Genomic DNA, 20,692 nt, shown 5'->3' on the forward strand with positions numbered 1-20,692 from the left:
TTAAGTAGTCTCCCTTTCAGTCTCTTAATCAGAATCACCAGATAATCTTAAATCTCCCTTACAATTGAGGCAAAAGTTGCCTTTTAAAAGAATGAGAAAGACTACTTCTAGAGAGCACCAAAGACAGAATAGGCAACAAGATTCATTGGCTCCTACAAGATTAAAAAGAAAGATTAGAAAAAGACTACCAACTGAGGGATCCCAGCAAGGCTCAAATAGCATAAAGTGTGGAAATCATGTTAGAGCTGAATTTTTCTATTTCTTCTCTAATGGAGGAAACTTAAAACATGAACTATATGTTCTGTCAAGAATTATCTTCACTTCTGGTCTCTTCTTTCACCGTTGAATGGTACCTTACTGTGGTTTTATAGCTTATGATGTATTTTTCCCTCACTCAGTTGTTTGAATTATAGGTTTTTTTTATTCTGAGTGACCCAAATCTTCCAAACCTAGGGCCTGTATCTTAGTTTGGGTTTTCCTAAAAGCAGAGCCTGAGAGAAGTTCGTAGAATCATCTCCTAAATAAACTGCCCATACCCAGGAAACAGGTAGAGGGAAAGGGGAAACTTGAGATAGGGGAGGATAAGAGGTAGGTGAAAAAGCTAAGGTGAGATGCTGTATTTAAGTCTGCACTTCAGCTTTCTACTTTTGTGGAAGGATCTGTATACCTCTTAGACTTGCCTCCAGGACTAACACCTCAGCTCTTCCAGGCTGCAAATGCCAAGCTCATCAGTAGAGGTCCAATGAGAACCTGGAGAACACGCTAATAGGAACGAGATATAAATATTCCCTACAGATATGAATGAAACCATAGGTGGCTGAAAGGATACACCATAGGTATTTGGAGAATGTTATGGCCCATTTGACCCAAAGACAAAATAAGTCATTCCTTTGGATTATAGCCATTCTATTTAAACAAAGCACAATGGTGCATGCACACAAGGGTTGCCACTAAATTTAAGACTCTTGATAGCATGTTTTACCCAGATTTGGCCCTACCATAGGGCTTTCTGGGGTTACCACCAAAGACCCCTCTCATCATTTATTCCATGACAACTGAAGTGTCTTATGGCCTTGGGGGCTGATTATTTTGTCCCATGGTCTGGCTCCCTGCCTGGTGCTGGCTTCTCCACCAGGGGTTTTTCTGTTTCTCTGTTATCCATCTGGCTCTAAAACACAAATATCTAAGAAAGCTAACATTGGCCTTGCTTCTTAGGAGAAAACAGTGCCCACAAAGGGCATCACAATATTTTGGACAGACTTTTAAAATGATTCATATTCAGGGGCACCAGGGTGGCTCAGTTGGTTGAGTGTCAGACTCTTGGTTTCTGCTCAGGTCATGATCTCATGGTTTTGTCGGTTTGAGCCCTGTGTCAGGCTCTGCACCATCAGTGCAGAGCCTTCTTAGGATTCTCTGTCTCCTCTCTCTAGCCCTCCCATGCTCACGCTGTCACTGTCTTTCTCAGAACAAATAAACTTTAAAAAATATGATTCATATTCTGCAGTTGGATGTCTGGAAGGATTCTTGCTTCAGAACCAAGATGATGGGGGACAGGGAGCACCAATTTCTCTGTCCCCACCCCCTGAGCAAGGTTGTATATGGAAGTGACAGAGCAGGTCTCTTTACCTTGGTTCCCTGATCACCATCAGGTATCTTATCATGAGTGCTCCAGAGGATTTACTAATGTTCAAAACTTGTACACCTTAATATGTGAAACTATGGGACCTAAAAGAGTATATAGGTGCAATTTTTGCTTACATAAACTAGATTTTATCATGAACAAAGTTCACTGGACTAAAGTAGGAGCCCTGGGATTCAGGACCAGATTATCTTAGGCAATTAATTTACTCATATGCTCCCTATGAAGCCATCAATAATAGAATAGGCCCAAGTAAGACACTGATTGCCTTATGAAATTATATAAAAACTTTTTATTTTTATTTTTATTTTTTTAATTTTTCTTTTTTTTTTTTTTCTGAAATTTATTGACAAATTGGTTTCCATACAACACCCAGTGCTCATCCCAAAAGGTGCCCTCCTCAATACCCATCACCCACCCTCTCCTCCCTCCCACCCCCCATCAACCCTCAGTTTGTTCTCAGTTTTTAACAGTCTCTTATGCTTTGGCTCTCTCCCATTCTAACCTCTTTTTTTTTTTTTTTTTCCTTCCCCTCCCCCATGGGTTCCTGTTAAGTTTCTCAGGATCCACATAAGAGTGAGACCATATGGTATCTGTCTTTCTCTGTATGGCTTATTTCACTTAGCATCACACTCTCCAGTTCCATCCACGTTGCTACAAAAGGCCATATTTCATTTTTTCTCATTGCCATGTAATATTCCATTGTGTATATAAACCACAATTTCTTTATCCATTCATCAGTTGATGGACATTTAGGCTCTTTCCATAATTTGGCTATTGTTGAGAGTGCTGCTATGAACATTGGTGTACAAGTGGCCCTATGCATCAGTGCTCCTGTATCCCTTGGATAAATTCCTAGCAGTGCTATTGCTGGGTCATAGGGTAGGTCTATTTTTAATTTTCTGAGGAACCTCCACACTGCTTTCCAGAGCGGCTGCACCAATTTGCATTCCCACCAACAGTGCAAGAGGGTTCCCGTTTCTCCACATCCTCTCCAGCATCTATAGTCTCCTGATTTGTTCATTTTGGCCACTCTGACTGGCGTGAGGTGATACCTGAGTGTGGTTTTGATTTGTATTTCCCTGATAAGGAGGGACGCTGAACATCTTTTCATGTGCCTGTTGGCCATCCGGATGTCTTCTTTAGAGAAGTGTCTATTCATGTTTTCTGCCCATTTCTTCACTGGGTTATTTGTTTTTCGGGTATGGAGTTTGGTGAGCTCTTTATAGATTTTGGATACTAGCCCTTTGTCTGATATGTCATTTGCGAATATCTTTTCCCATTCCGTTGGTTGCCTTTTAGTTTTGTTGGTTGTTTCCTTTGCTGTGCAGAAGCTTTTTATCTTCATAAGGTCCCAGTAATTCACTTTTGCTTTTAATTCCCTTGCCTTTGGGGATGTGTCGAGTAAGAGATTGCTACGGCTGAGGTCAGAGAGGTCTTTTCCTGCTTTCTCCTCTAAGGTTTTGATGGTTTCCTGTCTCACATTTAGGTCCTTTATCCATTTTGAGTTTATTTTTGTGAATGGTGTGAGAAAGTGGTCTAGTTTCAACCTTCTGCATGTTGCTGTCCAGTTCTCCCAGCACCATTTGTTAAAGAGGCTGTCTTTTTTCCATTGGATGTTCTTTCCTGCTTTGTCAAAGATGAGTTGGCCATACGTTTGTGGGTCTAGTTCTGGGGTTTCTATTCTATTCCATTGGTCTATGTGTCTGTTTTGGTGCCAATACCATGCTGTCTTGATGATGACAGCTTTGTAGTAGAGGCTAAAGTCTGGGATTGTGATGCCTCCTGCTTTGGTCTTCTTCTTCAAAATTCCTTTGGCTATTCGGGGCCTTTTGTGGTTCCATATGAATTTTAGGATTGCTTGTTCTAGTTTCGAGAAGAATGCTGGTGCAATTTTGATTGGGATTGCATTGAATGTGTAGATAGCTTTGGGTAGTATTGACATTTTGACAATATTTATTTTTCCAATCCATGAGCAGGGAATGTCTTTCCATTTCTTTAAATCTTCTTCAATTTCCTTCAGAAGCTTTCTATAGTTTTCAGCATACAGATCCTTTACATCTTTGGTTAGATTTATTCCTAGATATTTTATGCTTCTTGGTGCAATTGTGAATGGGATCAGTTTCTTTATTTGTCTTTCTGTTGCTTCATTGTTAGTGTATAAGAATGCAACTGATTTCTGTACATTGATTTTGTATCCTGCAACTTTGCTGAATTCCTGTATCAGTTCTAGCAGACTTTTGGTGGAGTCTATCGGATTTTCCCTGTATAATATCATGTCATCTGCAAAAAGCGAAAGCTTGACTTCATCTTTGGCAATTTTGATGCCTTTGATTTCCTTTTGTTGTCTGATTGCTGATGCTAGAACTTCCAGCACTATGTTAAACAGCAGCGGTGAGAGTGGGCATCCTTGTCGTGTTCCTGATCTCAGGGAAAAAGCTTTCAGTTTTTCCCCGTTGAGGATGATGTTAGCTGTGGGCTTTTCATAAATGGCTTTTATGATCTTTAAGTATGTTCCTTCTATCCCGTATAAAAACTTTTTAATAAGTATGAACAACTACATCAAATAAGTATTAGCGTCAGCAGCATATTAATATGACCATAGGACAAAATAATTGAAACACAAGGCCATAAAGTATTAGTTTTTAATAAGTAAAAGTATATTTAATAAGTATTTAATACCACTGTTTTATAAGTATAAACCACAATTCTATTAAGTTATTTTCTTAGATATTTTAGCTCCTAGGCATCACGGAAGTTCACTGGCTTTATATTTTAGAGCCAAAGTTGCTATGGTAATACTGACAGTTTATTTTCTTTCTGTGGCACATAGTATCTCATCTCCTAAAAGCCTTATCCCTATCACCATCACTTGCATTCTAGTAGACTCCAAAGCAGTGCATATAAACCAAGAACCATCATTCTTTTGGCAAGAGAGCAGCCTCCGAAGAGGAGGGACCAACATAAGTGGGATTGTGAACCACTGTGAGGAACACTGCTCCCAAGATAGGTGGAAGATGTCAGGTGCCTTAACCAGAAAACAGAGATCAAAGATAGCAGGTACCATCTGTCTTGCTCACCTGCTGCCTGCTTTGCTAGCTCAGTACATGTTGGAAGTATTATTTGTATAGTGAAGGAGAATGGGTCAAGAGAGCCATGAGCACTAGAACAATAGTGCTTTGAAATGCAGTCTCCACAATTCTTCTGCTGATAGAACTAGTCTTTTTCCTCTGGCCCCTCTGGGATTGGCTCTCTTCTGAGATCTACACCTGTTGGTCCAACTCTTGCTCTTCACTAGTTTTGTCTTTGCTCTGCTTTAGACTTTCAGCATCTCCTCCCCTTCTTGGGGTTCTCTTTCTGCTAATCAGCCTCTGACTAGGTCAGTTAGCTTAGCCATTCTCCTCCCAAGAACTATCTTTACCCACAGTTGTGGAACCCAGATGTCCTTCTAATACCGCTTGAGTCAGTCACTGCTGATAATTTCTTCCCAGAAAGGCCTCTCAGAAGCTATTCAGTAATAGCTCCATCTAGCCAAGATGCCTCAGGGTTCAGTGAGCTCTGCTGTGTGATTAGACACTGCCATCTCCTGGTCAAAGCACTGAACTTGGTCCCAGCTGATCTGCCCCAGCAGTTCACCCTTGGGCTTAATTGTGTATGATACCCATCTACACTGCTAGTCAGTATTGGAGAGGTACTCCTGACTGCCCCCCTGTCCTTCTCCCACAGCTTATATGGCATAGAACTTAGAGAATTAATTGCTAGTACTTCCCTGTGAACTCATCTAAAGACTACACCTCCCTCAGAGTATAAATGCATCTTCTCCACAGAAGGAAATCAACTCTAGATCCTGGACTTCATTATTTTGTCTTCAACCTAGCTGGTCAAGTGAGTCATCTAAAAGAGATCTTAAAAAGTTATGTCTTAATTTGGGGTGCATACTTGTCTTCACATGCACTTCTAAGCAGTTACCTAGTAACCAAGTTAAGCGGGGTTTCTATACAGTAGCTTTTGGACTTAGATTTTTTCTTTCATTCTTAAAGATTCTTTTATTGAAATATAATTAACATATATTAGTTTCAGGTGTACAACATAATTTGGTATTGTATACATTGTGAAGTGATTATCATAATAAGTCTAGCTACCATTAGTCCTCACACAAAGTTGCAAAAAGTTTTTTTCTTGTGTATAAGAAATTTCAAGATATACTCCCTTAGGTTTCTTTTTTATTTCCTGCATATTTTAATGCTTATTTCTAATTTTTTATTAATAATTTATTTTTTAATTTACATCCGAGTTAGTTAGCATATGGTGCAAAAATGATTTCAGGAGTAGATTCCTTAATGCCCCTTACCCATTTAGCCCATCTCCCTTCTCACAACCCTTCCAGCAACCCTGTTTGTCCTCCATATTTAAGAGTCTCTTATGTTTCGTCCCCTCCCTGTTTTTATATTATCTTTGCTTCCCTTCCCTTATGTTCATCTGTTTTGTATCTTAAAATCCTCATATGAGTGAAGTCATATGATATTTGTCTTTCTCTGACTAATTTCACTTAGAATAATAGCCTCTAGTTCCATCCATGTAGTTGCAAATGGCAAAATTTCATTCTTTTTGATTGCTGAGTAATACTCCATTGTATGTATATACCACATCTTCTTTATCCATTCAACCATCGATGGACATTTGGGCTCTTTCCCGACTTTGGCTATTGTTTTTTTTAGGATAATTGTCCATTTTTATGGTGAAATATTCCCATCATGGCTGATTCCAGTTTCTAAAATGTCACTGAATTCAGAGTTTAGAAGAGGTTCACAAAATTGGTTCTTAAAAGTCAGTTGGAGCCAGTTCAAGATGAAAAAAATAAAACCTCCAGAGACCACTCAGCCTCAATAATGTCATAGTCCTAACAAATGGGCTATCTTTTATTTTTTTTTAATCTTAATTTAATTTTTAAAATTTACATCCAAGTTAGTTAGCATATAGTGCAACAATGGTTTCAGGAGTAGATTCCGTAATGCCCCTTACCCATTTTTAGCCCATACCCCTCCCATAACCTCTCTAGTAACCCTCTATTTGTTCTCCATATTTAAGAGTCTCTTACGTTGTGTCCCCTTCCGTTTTTATATTATTTTTGCTTCCCTTGCTGTATGTTCATCTGTTTTGTACCTTAAAGTCCCCATATGAGTGAAGTCATATGATTTTTGTCTTTCTCTGACTAATTTCACTTAGCATAATACCCTCTAGTTCCATCCATGTAGTTGCAAATGGAAAGATTTCGTTCTTTTTGATTGCTGAGTAATACTCCATTGTACATATATACCACATCTTCTAAAAAACCAACTCTTGGTTTCGTTGATGTGCTCTACAGTTTTTTTAGATTCTATATTGTTTATTTCTGCTCTGATCTTTATTATTTCTCTTCTTCTGCTGGGCTTAGGCTGCCTTTGCTGTTCTGCTTCTATTTCCTTTAGGTGTGCTGTTAGATTTTGTATTTGGGATTTTTCTTGTTTCTTGAGATAGGCCTGGATTGCAATGTATTTTCCTCTCAGGACTGCCTTCGCTGCGTCCCAACGCATTTGGATTGTTGTATTTTCATTTTCGTTTGTTTCCATATATTTTTTAATTTCTTCTCTAATTGCCTGGTTGACCCACTCATTCGTTAGTAGGGTGTTCTTTAACCTCCATGCTTTTGGAGGTTTTCCAGACTTTTTTCTGTGGTTGATTACAAGCTTCATAGCATTGTGGTCTGAAAGTATGCATGGTATAATTTCAATTCTTGTAAACTTATGAAGGGCTGTTTTGTGACCCAGTATATGATCTATCTTGGAGAATGTTCCATGCGCACTTGAGAAGAAAGTATATTCTGTTGCTTTGGGATGCAGAGTTCTAAATATATCTGTCAAGTCCATCTGATCCAATGTCTCATTCAGGGCCCTTGTTTCTTTATTGACCGTGTGTCTAGATGATCTATCCATTTCTGTAAGTGGGGTGTTAAAGTCCCCTGCAATTACCACATTCTTATCAATAAGGTTGCTTATGTTTATGAGTAATTGTTTTATATATTTGGGGGCTCCAGTATTCGGCGCATAGACATTTATAATTGTTAGCTCTTCCTGATGGATAGACCCTGTAATTATTATATAATGCCCTTCTTCATTATATAATGCCCTTCTTCATCCTCTTCATTGAGGATTTTGATACCTTTAATTTGAAGTCTAGTTTGTCTGATATAAGTATGGCTACTCCAGCTTTCTTTTGGCTTCCAGTCGCATGATAAATAGTTCTCCATCCCCTCACTCTCAATCTAAAGGTGTCCTCAGGTCTAAAATGAGTCTCTTGTAGACAGCAAATAGATGGGTCTTGTTTTTTTATCCATTCTGATACCCTATGTCTTTTGGTTGGCGCATTTAATCCATTTACATTCAGTGTTATTATAGAAAGATACGGGTTTAGAGTCATTGTGATGTCTGTATATTTTATGCTTGTAGTGATGTCTCTGGGACTTTGTCTCACAGGGTCCCCCTTAGGATCTCTTGTAGGGCTGGTTTAGTGGTGAAAAATTCCTTCAGTTTTTGTGTGTTTGGGAAGACCTTTATCTCTCCTTCTATTCTAAATGACAGACTTGCTGGATAAAGGATTCTCGGCTGCATATTTTTCCTGTTTAGCACACCGAAAATATCGTGTCAATCCTTTCTGGCCTGCCAAGTTTCAAAAGAGAGATCAGTCACGAGTCTTATAGGTCTCCCTTTATATGTGAGGGCACGTTTATCCCTTGCTGCTTTCAGAATTTTCTCTTTATCCTTGTATTTTGCCAGTTTCACTATGATATGTCGTGCAGAAGATCAATTCAAGTTACGTCTGAAGGGAGTTCTCTGTGCCTCTTGGATTTCAATGCCTTTTTCCTTCCCCAGTTCAGGGAAGTTCTCAGCTATTATTTCTTCAAGTACCCCTTTAGCACCTTTCCCTCTCTCTTCCTCCTCTGGGATACCAATTATGCGTATATTATTTCTTTTTAGTGTATCACTTAGTTCTCTCATTTTCCCCTCATACTCCTGGATTTTTTTATCTCTCTTTTTCTCAGCTTCCTCTTTTTCCATAACTTTATCTTCTAGTTCACCTATTCTCTCCTCTGCCTCTTCAATCCGAGCTGTCGTCATTTCCATTTTGTTTTGCATTTCATTTAAAGCGCTTTTCAGCTCCTCGTGACTGTTCCTTAGTCCCTTGATCTCTGTAGCAAGAGATTCTCTGCTGTCCTCTATAATGTTTTCAAGCCCAGCGATTAATTTTATGACTATTATTCTAAATTCACTTTCTGTTATATTATTTAAATCCTTTTTGATCAGTTCATTAGCTGTTGTTATTTCCTGGAGATTCTTCTGAGGGGAATTCTTCCGTTTGGTCATTTTGGATAGTCCCTGGCGTGGTGAGGACCTGCAGGGCACTTCCCCCGTGCTGTGGTGTATAACTGGAGTTGGTGGGCGGGGCCGCAGTCAGACCTGATGTCTGCCCCCAGCCCACCGCTGGGCCACAGTCAGGCTGGTGTGTGCCTTCTCTTCCCCACTCCTAGGGGCGGGATTCACTGTGGGGTGGCGTGGCCCGTCTGGGCTACTTGCACCCTGCCAGGCTTGTGGTGCTGGGGATCTGGCATATTATCTGGGGTGGGTAGGCAAGGTGCACGGGGGCAGGAGGGGCAGGCTTAGCTCGCTTCTCCTTAGGTGATCCACTTCAGGAGGGGCCCCATGGCAGCAGGAGGGAGTCAGATCCGCTGCTGGAGGTTTGGCTCCGCAGAAGCACAGAGTTGGGTGTTTGCGCGGAGCGAGCAAGTTCCCTGGCAGGAACTGGTTCTCTTGGGATTTTGGCTGGGGGATGGGCGGGGGAGATGGCGCTGGCGAGTGCCTTTGTTCCCCACCAAACTGAGCTCTGTTGTCAGGGGGCTCAGCAGCTCTCCCTCCCTTTGTCCTCCAGCCTTCCCACTTTCCGAGCAGAGCCATTAAGTTATGACCTCCCAGACGCTAAGTCGCGCTTGCTGTCGGAACACACTCCGTCTGGCCGGCCCCTCCGCTTTTGCAAGCCAGACTCGGGAGCTCTGCTTGGCCGGGGAGCCACCCCTCCGCCCTGGCTCCCTCCCGCCAGTCCGTGGAGCGCGCACCGCCTCACTGCCCTTTGTACCCTCTTCTGTGGGCCTCTCGTCTGCGCTTGGCTCTGGAGACTCCCTTCTGCTAGTCTTCTAGTGGTTTTCTGGGTTATTTAGGCAGGTGTAGGTGGAATCTAAGTGATCAGCAGGACGCGCGGTGAGCCCAGCATCCTCCTACGCCGCCATCTACTTCCCCTCATACCACATCTTCTTTATCCATTCCTCCATCGATGGACATTTGGGCTCTTTACATACTTTGGCTATTGCGTTTTTTTTTAATATGAAATTTATTGTCAAATTAGTTTCCATACAACACCCAGTGCTCATCCCAAAAGATGCCCTCTTTAATGGCCATCACCTACCCTCCCCTCCCTCCCACCCCCCATCAACCCTCAGTTTGTTCTAAGTTTTTAAGAGTCTCTTATGCTTTGGCTCTCTCTCCCACTCTAACCTCTTTTTTTTCTTTTTTTCCTTTTTTTCCTTCCCCTCCCCCATGGGTTTCTGTTAAGTTTCTCAGGATCCACATAAGAGTGAAAATATATGGTATCTGTCTTTCTCTGTATGGCTTATTTTACTTAGTATAACACTCTCCATTTCCAACCACGTTTCTACAAAGGGCCATATTTCATTCTTTCTCATTGCCACATAGTACTCCATTGTGTATATAAACCACAATTTCTTTATCCATTCATCAGTTGATGGACATTTAGGCTTTTTCCATAATTTGGCTATTGTTGATAGTGCTGCTATAAGCATAGGGGTACATGTGTCCCTTCAAAACAGCACACCTGTATCCCTTGGGTAAATACCTAGTAGTGCAATTGCTGGGTCGTAGGGTAGTTCTATTTTTAATCTTTTGAGGAAACTCCATACTGTTTTCCAGAGTGGCTGCACCAGTTTGCATTCCCACTGGCAATGCAAAAGACATTCTCTTTCTCTGCATCCTTGCCAGCATCTGTTGTTGCCTGAGTTGTTAATGTTAGCCATTCTGACAGGGGTAAGGTGGTATCTCATTGTGGTTTTGATTTGTATTTCCTTGATGAGTAATATTGAGCATTTTTTTCATGTGTCTGTTGGCCATCTGGATGTCTTCTTTGGAAAAGTGTCTATTCATGTCTTTTGCCCATTTCTTCACTGGATTATTTGTTTTTTGGGTGTTGAATTCAAAAAGTTCTTTATAGATTTTTGATACCCTTTATCGATATGTCGTTTGCAAATATCTTCTCCCATTCCATCGGTTGCCTTTTAATTTTGCCTATTGTTTCTTTCACTGGGCAGAAGCTTTTATTTTGAAGAGGCCCCAATAGTTCATTTTTGCTTTTGTTTCCCTTGCCTCCAGAGCCATGTTGAGTAAGAAGTTGCTGCGGCCAAGATCAGAGAGGTTTTTGCCTGCTTTCTCCTGGAGGATTTTGATGGCTTCCTGTCTTACATTGAACTCTTTCATCCATTTTGAGTTTATTTTTGTGTATGGTGTAAGAAAGTAGTCCAGGTTCACTTTTCTGCATGTCGCTGTCCAGTTTTCCCAGCACCATTTGCTGAAGAGACTGTCTTTATTCCATTGGATATTCTTTCCTGCTTTGTCAAAGATTAGTTGGCTATACATTTACGAGTCCATTTCTGGGTTCTCTACTTTGTTCCATTGATCTGACTGTCTGTTTTTGTGCCAGTACCATACTATCTTGATGATTACAGCTTTGTAATACAGCTTGAAGTCCCGAACTGTGATGCCGGTTTTGGTTTCTTTTTCAAGATTGCCTTGGCTATTTGGAGTCTTTTCTGGGTCCATACAAATTTTAGGATTGTTTGTTCTAGCTCTGTGAAGAATGCTGGTGGTTATTTTGGTAGGGATTGCATTGAATATGTAGGTTGTTTTGGATAGTACTGACATTTTAACAATATTTTTCTTCCTATCAAGGATCATTGAATATCTTTCCCTTTTGTGTGTGTGTCTTCTTCAATTTCTTTCATAAGCTTTCTATAGTTTCAGCGTATAGGTTTTTCACCTACTTGGTTAGATTTATTCCTAGGTATTATTTTATGGGCTTTGGTGCAACTATAAATGGGATCGATTCCTTGATTTCTCTTTCTGTCGCTTCATTATTGGTGTATAGGAATGCAACCATTTTTTGTGCATTGATTTTACATCCGATTTTGCTGAATTAATGAATCAGTTCTAGCAGTTTTTTGATGGAAACTTTTGTATTTTCCATATAGAGTATCATGTCATCTGCCAAGAGTGAAGTTTGACCTCCTCCTGGCCGATTTGGATGCATTTTATCTCTTTGTGTTGCCTGATAGCTGAGGCTAAGACTTCCAATACTATATTCAATAACAGTGGTGAGAGTGGAGATCCGTGTCTTATTCCTGACCTTAGGGGAAAACTCTTAGTTTTTCCCCATTGAAGATGATATTAGTGGTGGGTCTTTCATATATGGCTTTTGTGATCTTGAGGTATGATCCTCCTATCCCTACAGATTTCTGGGCTTTTTAAAAAATTTTTTAAATGTTTGTTAATTTTTGAGAAATGGAGAGAGAGCATGAGTAGGGGAGGGTCAGAGAGAGAGAGAGAGACAGAATTTGAAGTAGGCTACAGGCTCTGAGCTATCAGCACAGAGCCCAATGAAGGGCTCAAACTCACATGCCATGAGATTATGACCTAAGCTGAAGTCGGACACTTAACTGACTGAGCCACCCTGGCACCCCTGGAGTTATATTCCGATGGATTGCTCCCTATAAATATAAAAATGTCCTGTTGAGTTACTAATCTGTTTGGTAGATGAACTCCAGCAGGCATAAAGAGCCTATTTTCCCAAATGATGTATTCAACATTTCTATCAAAGCTAAGGAGTTACCCATTCTAGTCTAAGTTCTAAACCAGCTGACCTTGTAGATAGTATCCCCTTCCATTCCTCATCCCCAGATTCTAATGGCACACAAGATCCTCTTGGGTGGAGCTAGCTCTTACCTGCAAAATTTGCCAGGGCCTATGAAATAACCAGCTTTGCTTTAGGAATTCCTTCAGCATCACAAAAGAGAACAATCTGCTCCTCTGGCCAGATATCAGATACCAGAGTGCAAGTATAGGCCCTGAAACAGAGTGCAAGTATAGGCCCTGAAACCAACCAGGCCTTCAGGGGCTGAAAGAAACTGCCAGAGGTAGGTTTTTAAAAAATGGGTAAAAAGAGCCTGTAGCCTAACATCTAAGTGTGTAGGAACTAGGCTTCAGCTTATAACTGGGTATTCAGTAGACTTGGGACATTAAAAACATCTAGTTTTGCCTTTGTGAACTTTCAAGGTTACCCCCAAACAAAAGAGAGATGGAAATTCATCCGTATCAAAAGCCTTGGTTAAGCTGCTTCATTACTGTAATGTTGTATATTAACTTTAGTCCACATAGTCATTTAATTTTTTTAAAGTATTGTGTTAAGTTTGGACAAGCAAAACAATTTTCTAAACCCTTAATAGAGATTAATTTCAAACCATCTGCTGCCTCTTTCCAAAGACTAATTCATGTTTGAGAAGAACTGATTTGAGGTCATACAACACATTCAATTCTTGTTATTCCACATTTCACACTCAGATTGAATAGGACCCTCAATTATTTGGACAATATTTTCTTGGACTCACACACAATCACATTTGCTGTGCTATGTTTTGGTGTTATGCTTTCAGCTTTCATCAGGGATGCTATAAAAAAAAAACAAACAGGTTAATGAAATCCACTATTCACTTTGTTCTAGGAACATGGAAGACATTGGCCACTACATCCTTCAGCTTTTGCTCTAGAAAGCCCCTCATGAAAATTTTCTGACAAAGTTGGCTGCTAGGAAAGGCTTTATATCCCTTGAGCAACAGCCTAATTTTTTCTTAGTTGATAAGAGTATAGTAACTGTCTTTTCTGGTACTTTGCCTATCAGGTACTTAGAATCATATTCAAAGGTCAGAGATTCAGGCTCCACTGGGAGGACATAGCTCATCTAGAGCTGATGGAATTGTTTCCTAGATGGGGGTGGAGATCCCAGACCCAGAAGAGGCAGTCCCAGGCTACCCAGAATGAAATCTCAGTCCATGTGGCTTCGATGTGTTTCTAAATTTTTTAAGTTTATTATTTATTTTGAGAGAGAGAGAATTAATGGGAGAGGGGCAGAGAGAAAGAGAAAGAATCCCAAGCAGGCTCTATACTGTCAGTGTGAAGCCTGATGCAGGGCTCAAACTCACAAACCATGAGATGATAACCTGAGCCAAAGCCAAGTCGGGCGCTTAACAGACTGAGCCACCCAGGTAGGGAGCTTCTGAACTAAGTGGCCAGCATTGATTTTTTTGGATGAAGCTTTATCTGCCAGCTTCTGACTTTGCTAAACTTAGAGCTTCTACAGGGTAATCCACTGAGGTCCCTAACTTGTAGCTATTGTTACACTTCCTTTAAAGGCCAAATTAAACCTCACAGGGTTGTTTTGTTCAAATCAGGTAGGAAGGGGACCTTGATTTCTAGATATTTGCAAAGGTACAATCTTACATGTACCCTGGAATGACTGTCTCAGATTTTCCTACTACAACTTTCTTTCCTGGCCATTATAAGCTGCTTCTCTCTGTTATTCATCCTGATAAGCTCACACAGCTCTTTCTAGTAGTGACCCTCATTGATGTCCCCCTCTCAAATTCAGGAAGACAAGACTTATAACTACACCTCCAAAATGTCAGCCTTGCCACTAAATAGCAGGACTGGAATGTAGACCTGCCCCCTTGAGTTTGGAGGCTTGCCCTAGAAGCTGCCATCCTGAATCCCAACTTCTCGGAAAGGGGTGGTTCTACAGTGACATGGTTGAACAAAGAGGAGATTGGGTGCTCCTTTTCACTCCTGTCTGTCTCCACATGGAATTAACCCCATGAACAAAACTATGCTGAGCCTCCTTACTCTCCCTAGTCCCAAAATGCCTATTATTTCTTACTCTAGAATTAATGTGGATGTGTCTTTTCCCAGTTTCCAGGATTCATGGTGTAGATTACTATAGTGTGGTCTTGTGATATTAGTGGTACTTTGGTATATTTCTCCAAATCTAGGTCATTCCATGTTGGCTAAGGTCAGGTTGTCATCCTATAAAGGGTCAGGGTCCTAACAGAATGGAACCCATAGTATGTAAGCATGTTCATATGTAAATCTATGTTAATACTTCTTACAGTCAATATATCATAGTATCCAAATACTGTGTGATTTCAGAATGATGACTATACTATGATTTGTAACTTTGATTTAATTCATAATTATTAAATTTGTTACATTGACATAGTAAATAAATTCTAACACAAGAATGAACATTATCAGTCTCCTTCATAGTCTTGACCACCATGACCTGCCCCTCACCAGAGGGTATCATCATTCCACGTGTCTATACAATTTGATTAATGAGTTTTTATTAAAATCCTATACATTTATGATGATATTTATGAATTTTCTGCAGTAAAGCCTAACTTTAGTATCTTGGAATGAGATATTTCCTTAGCAAGGGTAACTAACATAATTATTGGCTGCCAGCCTATAAAATCATACAAATATTATTTATGAACTGGTCAGTTGTGTTAGCACCATCATTTAGATATCCTTTGTGTTTTATAGCAATCTTCCCAATGTCAAGCTTTGGTATACATTTCCCAGAAAATTAAAATCTTAAACGTACCCTTAGGGCTTAATAATCAAATAAACAATAATTACAAAATACATCTGATTCAGAGAGCTCATTCAAAAGAATACTGCTCAACTTTAGTTTATCTCACATCACTCTAATATCTCAAGTTTGTAACATAAAACAACTTGGGATGTGATTTTTATCAAAAATTTTTTATCGCCTGATTAAATCCTAAACAAGCCACTAGATTTAAAGGTATGCCAGATGATGATTAAAAGCAATCCCCCACCATCTAATGAATTGGCAATCAAGTTAATGTGCTCTCAAAATATACATAGGTATGGAACTGGAATTCCTCCAAAGCCAAATCCATAGTGGAGCTGTCATCTTGTTCTTACTATCTGGGACACATAACCCTTGGTCTTCCTCACACTGGCCACTCTAGCAGGACAAGCAAGGAAGTGAAGTAGCTCAAGGACTCTAGTGATTTTGCCAGACTTTTATCAGAATTGCACTTAGTCTAAGAAGTTTTCTACAACCTTACTTTTTTCCATCAGAGGTTAGACATGCACTACAGTAGACATGCATCACCTGGCTTCCTCTCCATGTCATAGGTATTTTCTCTAATATATTTTCTACATTTTTAATCCTGTCTATCTTGGCATCTGCTTCTCATGTGATACCATGAGTCATCTGAGGAAAAATATGATAATGGGGAGATTTGGAATGTGCTCATCCATTGCCTAATAGGTAAAGAGGATCCCATACTTGGTAGACTGAGCATGAATAGAATCTGTCACAAGATACTGGATTAATTGATAAAGATTTCACCAAAGGAAACTTGAAAAATGCCCTGCTGAAAGGGAATGCTACAAGTGCAATGATGCAGGCTTTGAAAATACAGAGGGAGAAAACCTACAAAGACAGCAGAGTTGATAATTTCAGAGTTGCACTGATGCCCTGCAGCAGATAAAGGAGAGAATGGGTTGTTAACAAGCAGTTTCTGGGTAAATGTGATTCACAGGGCCTCTGTGGTCACTTACAAAGAGGCCTGAGCTTCTGCAGTGGAAGGGCAAGCATAACTAAACAACAATCTCCAACCTAAGTTATTACTATCACAGAGCTCTAGAGACAATGGAATGCTTAGCCAAGGTATTTTTGTTAAGCAAAGATCAAGGCCCTGGTGGGTAAAACCTGGAACTTGAAAACATGGTAACTGGATATATGGATGGATACCCCTGAAGATCTTGGCTCTATAAAACCCTCTGAGTTTGCAGAGGTAGCCCAACTTCCCTAGGAAGAGCTAGAATTTCCCTGGGCTGGAAGATGCTGCAGGAGTCTCTCCTCCGCAAGACAACAGCTTCTCCCCTGGAGCTAAACCCATTTCCTTTCCTGCCTTGTAGGGTGGTAATTAGAGTTAAATCTCAGCATAACCCAACTGGGGGTGTGTTAGGCCTGATAAGAGAGGAGAAAACTATTCATCCGTTGCAAGACGTAGCTAGCACATACCATCCGGGATCAGGAGAATACACTTAGGTTTGGATTTCAAGGGTGCCTAATCAAGAGTGGGGCTATAATATAAGCCTGGGAAACCAAGAATTCATTGATTTCAGGGTACGCTCTCAAGACACTGGCAAGGACCCCAGGGGATGGAGCGCACACTCTGCTGAGATAGTAATTAGAAGCCTAGAAAAGGTGGTTGGCTTTCCCAATGAAGTGAGGAAAGCCCAAGTTGCTTTTAGGTAGATGAAGGAATATAGAAGCTAAGGTAAGTGGACATGCTGGAATATCCAATAGCACTAAAACCCTAAAATTTTTATTGATGCAGTAAACCTTTGACTTTACAGAATTTACCTCTTACCCTCATCCATATGCATGTGCCTTACGCAGGCCTCCAAAATATTAGCCACTTTTTGCTCATCTAGTCAGATTACCATGATGTCATTGATATAATGGACCCTTGTCACCTCATGGTTCAGATCTCTTTCAACAAGATTGCCACCCTCTGGCTGCCATTCTGATCTCACTGCTGATTATAATGGTTGTGTCCACTTGGCTTCTAATGGTTATCCACTGTCACTTGCCTCTACAGTTTCAGAATCTGATCATTCCCTTTGCTCTCAGTGGCTCCAGTTCTGCAGTGTCAGTTCCTACTGTCAGCTCTGGCACAGAGAAGACAGACACCACTGAACTGCTTCATGATGATAATGCTTCTCTCATTAGCACATTACTCACTCTTTGCTAGACAATGTCTCCTCCATGCCTTCCTATGGAGCAGTTTAGGTCAGCTGGAACCCTTCAGAAGTTCCATTTCATTATCCAGTTAAGAGGTACCCACCCCACTGCGGCCTGAGGAAAGACACAAGTGCAACAGTGATAAATGACCTGGAGGTCTGGGCTATATGCTTTGCTGTTTTGTCCTCCAGCCTTGCTCATGCTTGACTCTGGTTGTAACATTACATCTAATGAAGAATTATTACTGAGACCACCCAATCTAAAGATTTGTGGGTTCTGATTTAACCCAATTTATGAAGGCTTCGAAGTCACTTGGCATACCATGTTCAGACGTTTCATCTGCAGCAAGGCCCAAACAGCAGGTCAGAAGCCGTTTTGCAAACAGTGTATAATTCTCTGCAGCAAATGACCTTGCTTTAGAACCCTGGCAGTCTGCATTGTGATTCTCCCATTGAGGCTTGCATGAACTCCACATGTCATCTTTCCCACCCCAAAACCTCCTCAGCTCCCTTGGGGTAGAGTCCCTTTCCTCCCTAATCAGCCTAGCACATCCCTAGCTGGGTTATGTTGTGACTAAAATCTAGTTATTGACTGAGTGTACATATGGTGGCAGGGGTGGGGGGTCTACATTGTCATGAACAAGGAGACCACTAGTCTTTAACAGGGAAGACTGGATCAGTTCTGTTGGCGCCTGGGTTCTGGGGGATCTGGGGATTTGAAAGTGACCCCATTCTGTCCCAAGCAGATGTTGACATGCAACATTTGCCTTATTGAGAATTAAACCTCATTGAGAATTAAACCTTCTTTGCAGCTTTGCTACTCCTTTTATTATTTATTTTTTTTAACGTTTATTTGTTTATGGGAGACAGAGAGAAACAGAGCACAAGCAGGGAAGGGGCAGAAAGAGAGGAAGACACAGAATCCAAAGCAGGATCCAGGCTCTGAGCTGTCAGTACAGAGCCTGACATGGGGCTCAAACCCATTAACTGTAGTATCATGACCTGAGCCAAAGTCAGATGATTAACCGACTGAGACACCTAGGTGTCACAATAGCTCTGCTATTCTTATGATTGAATCCAGGGTCTGGTCCTCTGCCCTCTGGCTGTAGGAGATAAGAGCCTCTTTAAATGCTATCAAGAAGGTGTTTGGCTTTCACACTTAGCTTTTAATTACTGATTAAACACTCTTAACTTTTATTTTTCCAAGGTGCTGATTGTCCTTAGCAAGAGTAACCTCATTCCACTGTAGTTATGTGGTATTTCTCATGTTTCAGAAATGCTTGGTATAATGTACCTGCTGGTTCATTTCCTTCTAGTTCACCACCAGTGAACATTTTAACAATTTTAGTCCGTTAATAATTTAGCCTTGTGCCAGGAGTTATCAGTGCACTGCCTACCATCATTGATGGGGTCTGTACTAGTTTCCTAGGGTGTCACAACAAATTACCACAGACTGAGGGGCCTAAAATTACAGAAATTTATTCTTTCACAATTATGGAAGCCAAAAGTTGAAAATCAAATGTGTCAGCAGGTCTGTACTCCTTCTGAAGGTTCTATAAAAGAATCCTTCCTTGCCTCTTCCAACTTCTGGTAGCTCCTGAAGTTCCTTGGATTGTGGCAGCATCACTCCAATCTCTGCCTCCACCTTCACATGGCCTTTTCCTCTGTGCATCTGTCTCCTCTTCTTATAAAGACACCAGTTATTGAATTTAGGGCTCACCCTACTCGAGTATAATCTCATTTTGATGCTGAAGTAATTACATATACAAAAACACTATTTCCAAATAGGATCATATCTTGAGGTTTTGGGTACGCATGAATTTTAGGGGGTATTATTGATTCACTACAGGGTCCTCATTACCAGCTGATTGGTGACAACCCAGTTTCAGAGTCCCATCTTAGTGCCAGGAATGATCCAAGAAGGCCAATGCTGTCAAAGGAGTCACATGTTCTACTGACTGAGCCAGCAAGGTACCCCTGCTCTTAAATTGAACACATATGGAAAGGATGGATAGAAAGCAGGATGCGGCATAAGGGGAAGTTGGACTATATCATAAACTTTAAACAGACCTTGCCAGATCCCACAGGAATCTCTGAAGCTGAGAGGATCCCTTACCATTGTTCTGAGTTGGGTCAAGAAAGCAGAGGCTTCAATGAGGATAATCAGCCCTCAACCATTGAATGTGGACTGTCTTGGGAAGGGGCTGTGCTCTCAAGCAAGGTGCGCCTCTTAGGCAAGATGTGAAGACTTATAGATAAGCACTCAGCAGTGGAGAAACAACATTTCACTCCTGAAGAAATATCTGGGTGGTACAGGACACCATCCACTATGCCTATCATTGATCAGGGCTGAAAATCAATTTATTTTATAAAACTGAAATAGTTTAGACAAATAGTTCACTGTTTTTGTTCCCAGAAAAATAATTCAGAGGACAAAAGTTTAAGAAGCCTTGAAAAGCAGTTTAGTTGGTTGAGATGACTAAGTTAAGTTATGAGATGTACAGTTTGGAAAGTAGAGGGAACACTTACCCCAAAAGTGGAAGCTCCTCCACCTGGCTGGAGGGGTGGGGATTCCACCCTGTGATTGATGAGTTTTGGGGAAGGATGTGGCAGACACTTCAGCTCCTCTCTCTCTCTTTCCCTCTCTCTGATCTTCCCATCTATAAGGAGAAGACATGTTCTTATCTGTTCCATTCTGCCATGGCATAAACTTTTCAGGGTCTTGATGATTAGTGATGATGAACATCTTTTCATGTGTGTGTTGGACATTTGAATATCTCCTTTAGAGTAAAGGCTTTCAGATCTTCTGCCCATTTTTTAATTGGATTGTTTGGTGTTTTGATACTGAGTTGTATGAGATTTGTATATATTTTGGATATGAACCCTTTATAAATTATATTGTTTGCCAATATCTTCTCCCATTCAGTAGGCTCCATTTCCATTTTGTTGGTGTTTTCCTTTGCTGTGCAAGCGCCTTCTACTTTGATGTTGTCTGATTTGTCAATTTTTGCTTTGGTTGCCCTTGCCTGAATAGAGATTCAAAAAGTATTGCTCAGACCGATGT

Source organism: Prionailurus bengalensis, chromosome B1, assembly GCF_016509475.1.
Source record: "Prionailurus bengalensis isolate Pbe53 chromosome B1, Fcat_Pben_1.1_paternal_pri, whole genome shotgun sequence".
Classification (NCBI taxonomy): domain Eukaryota; kingdom Metazoa; phylum Chordata; class Mammalia; order Carnivora; family Felidae; genus Prionailurus; species Prionailurus bengalensis.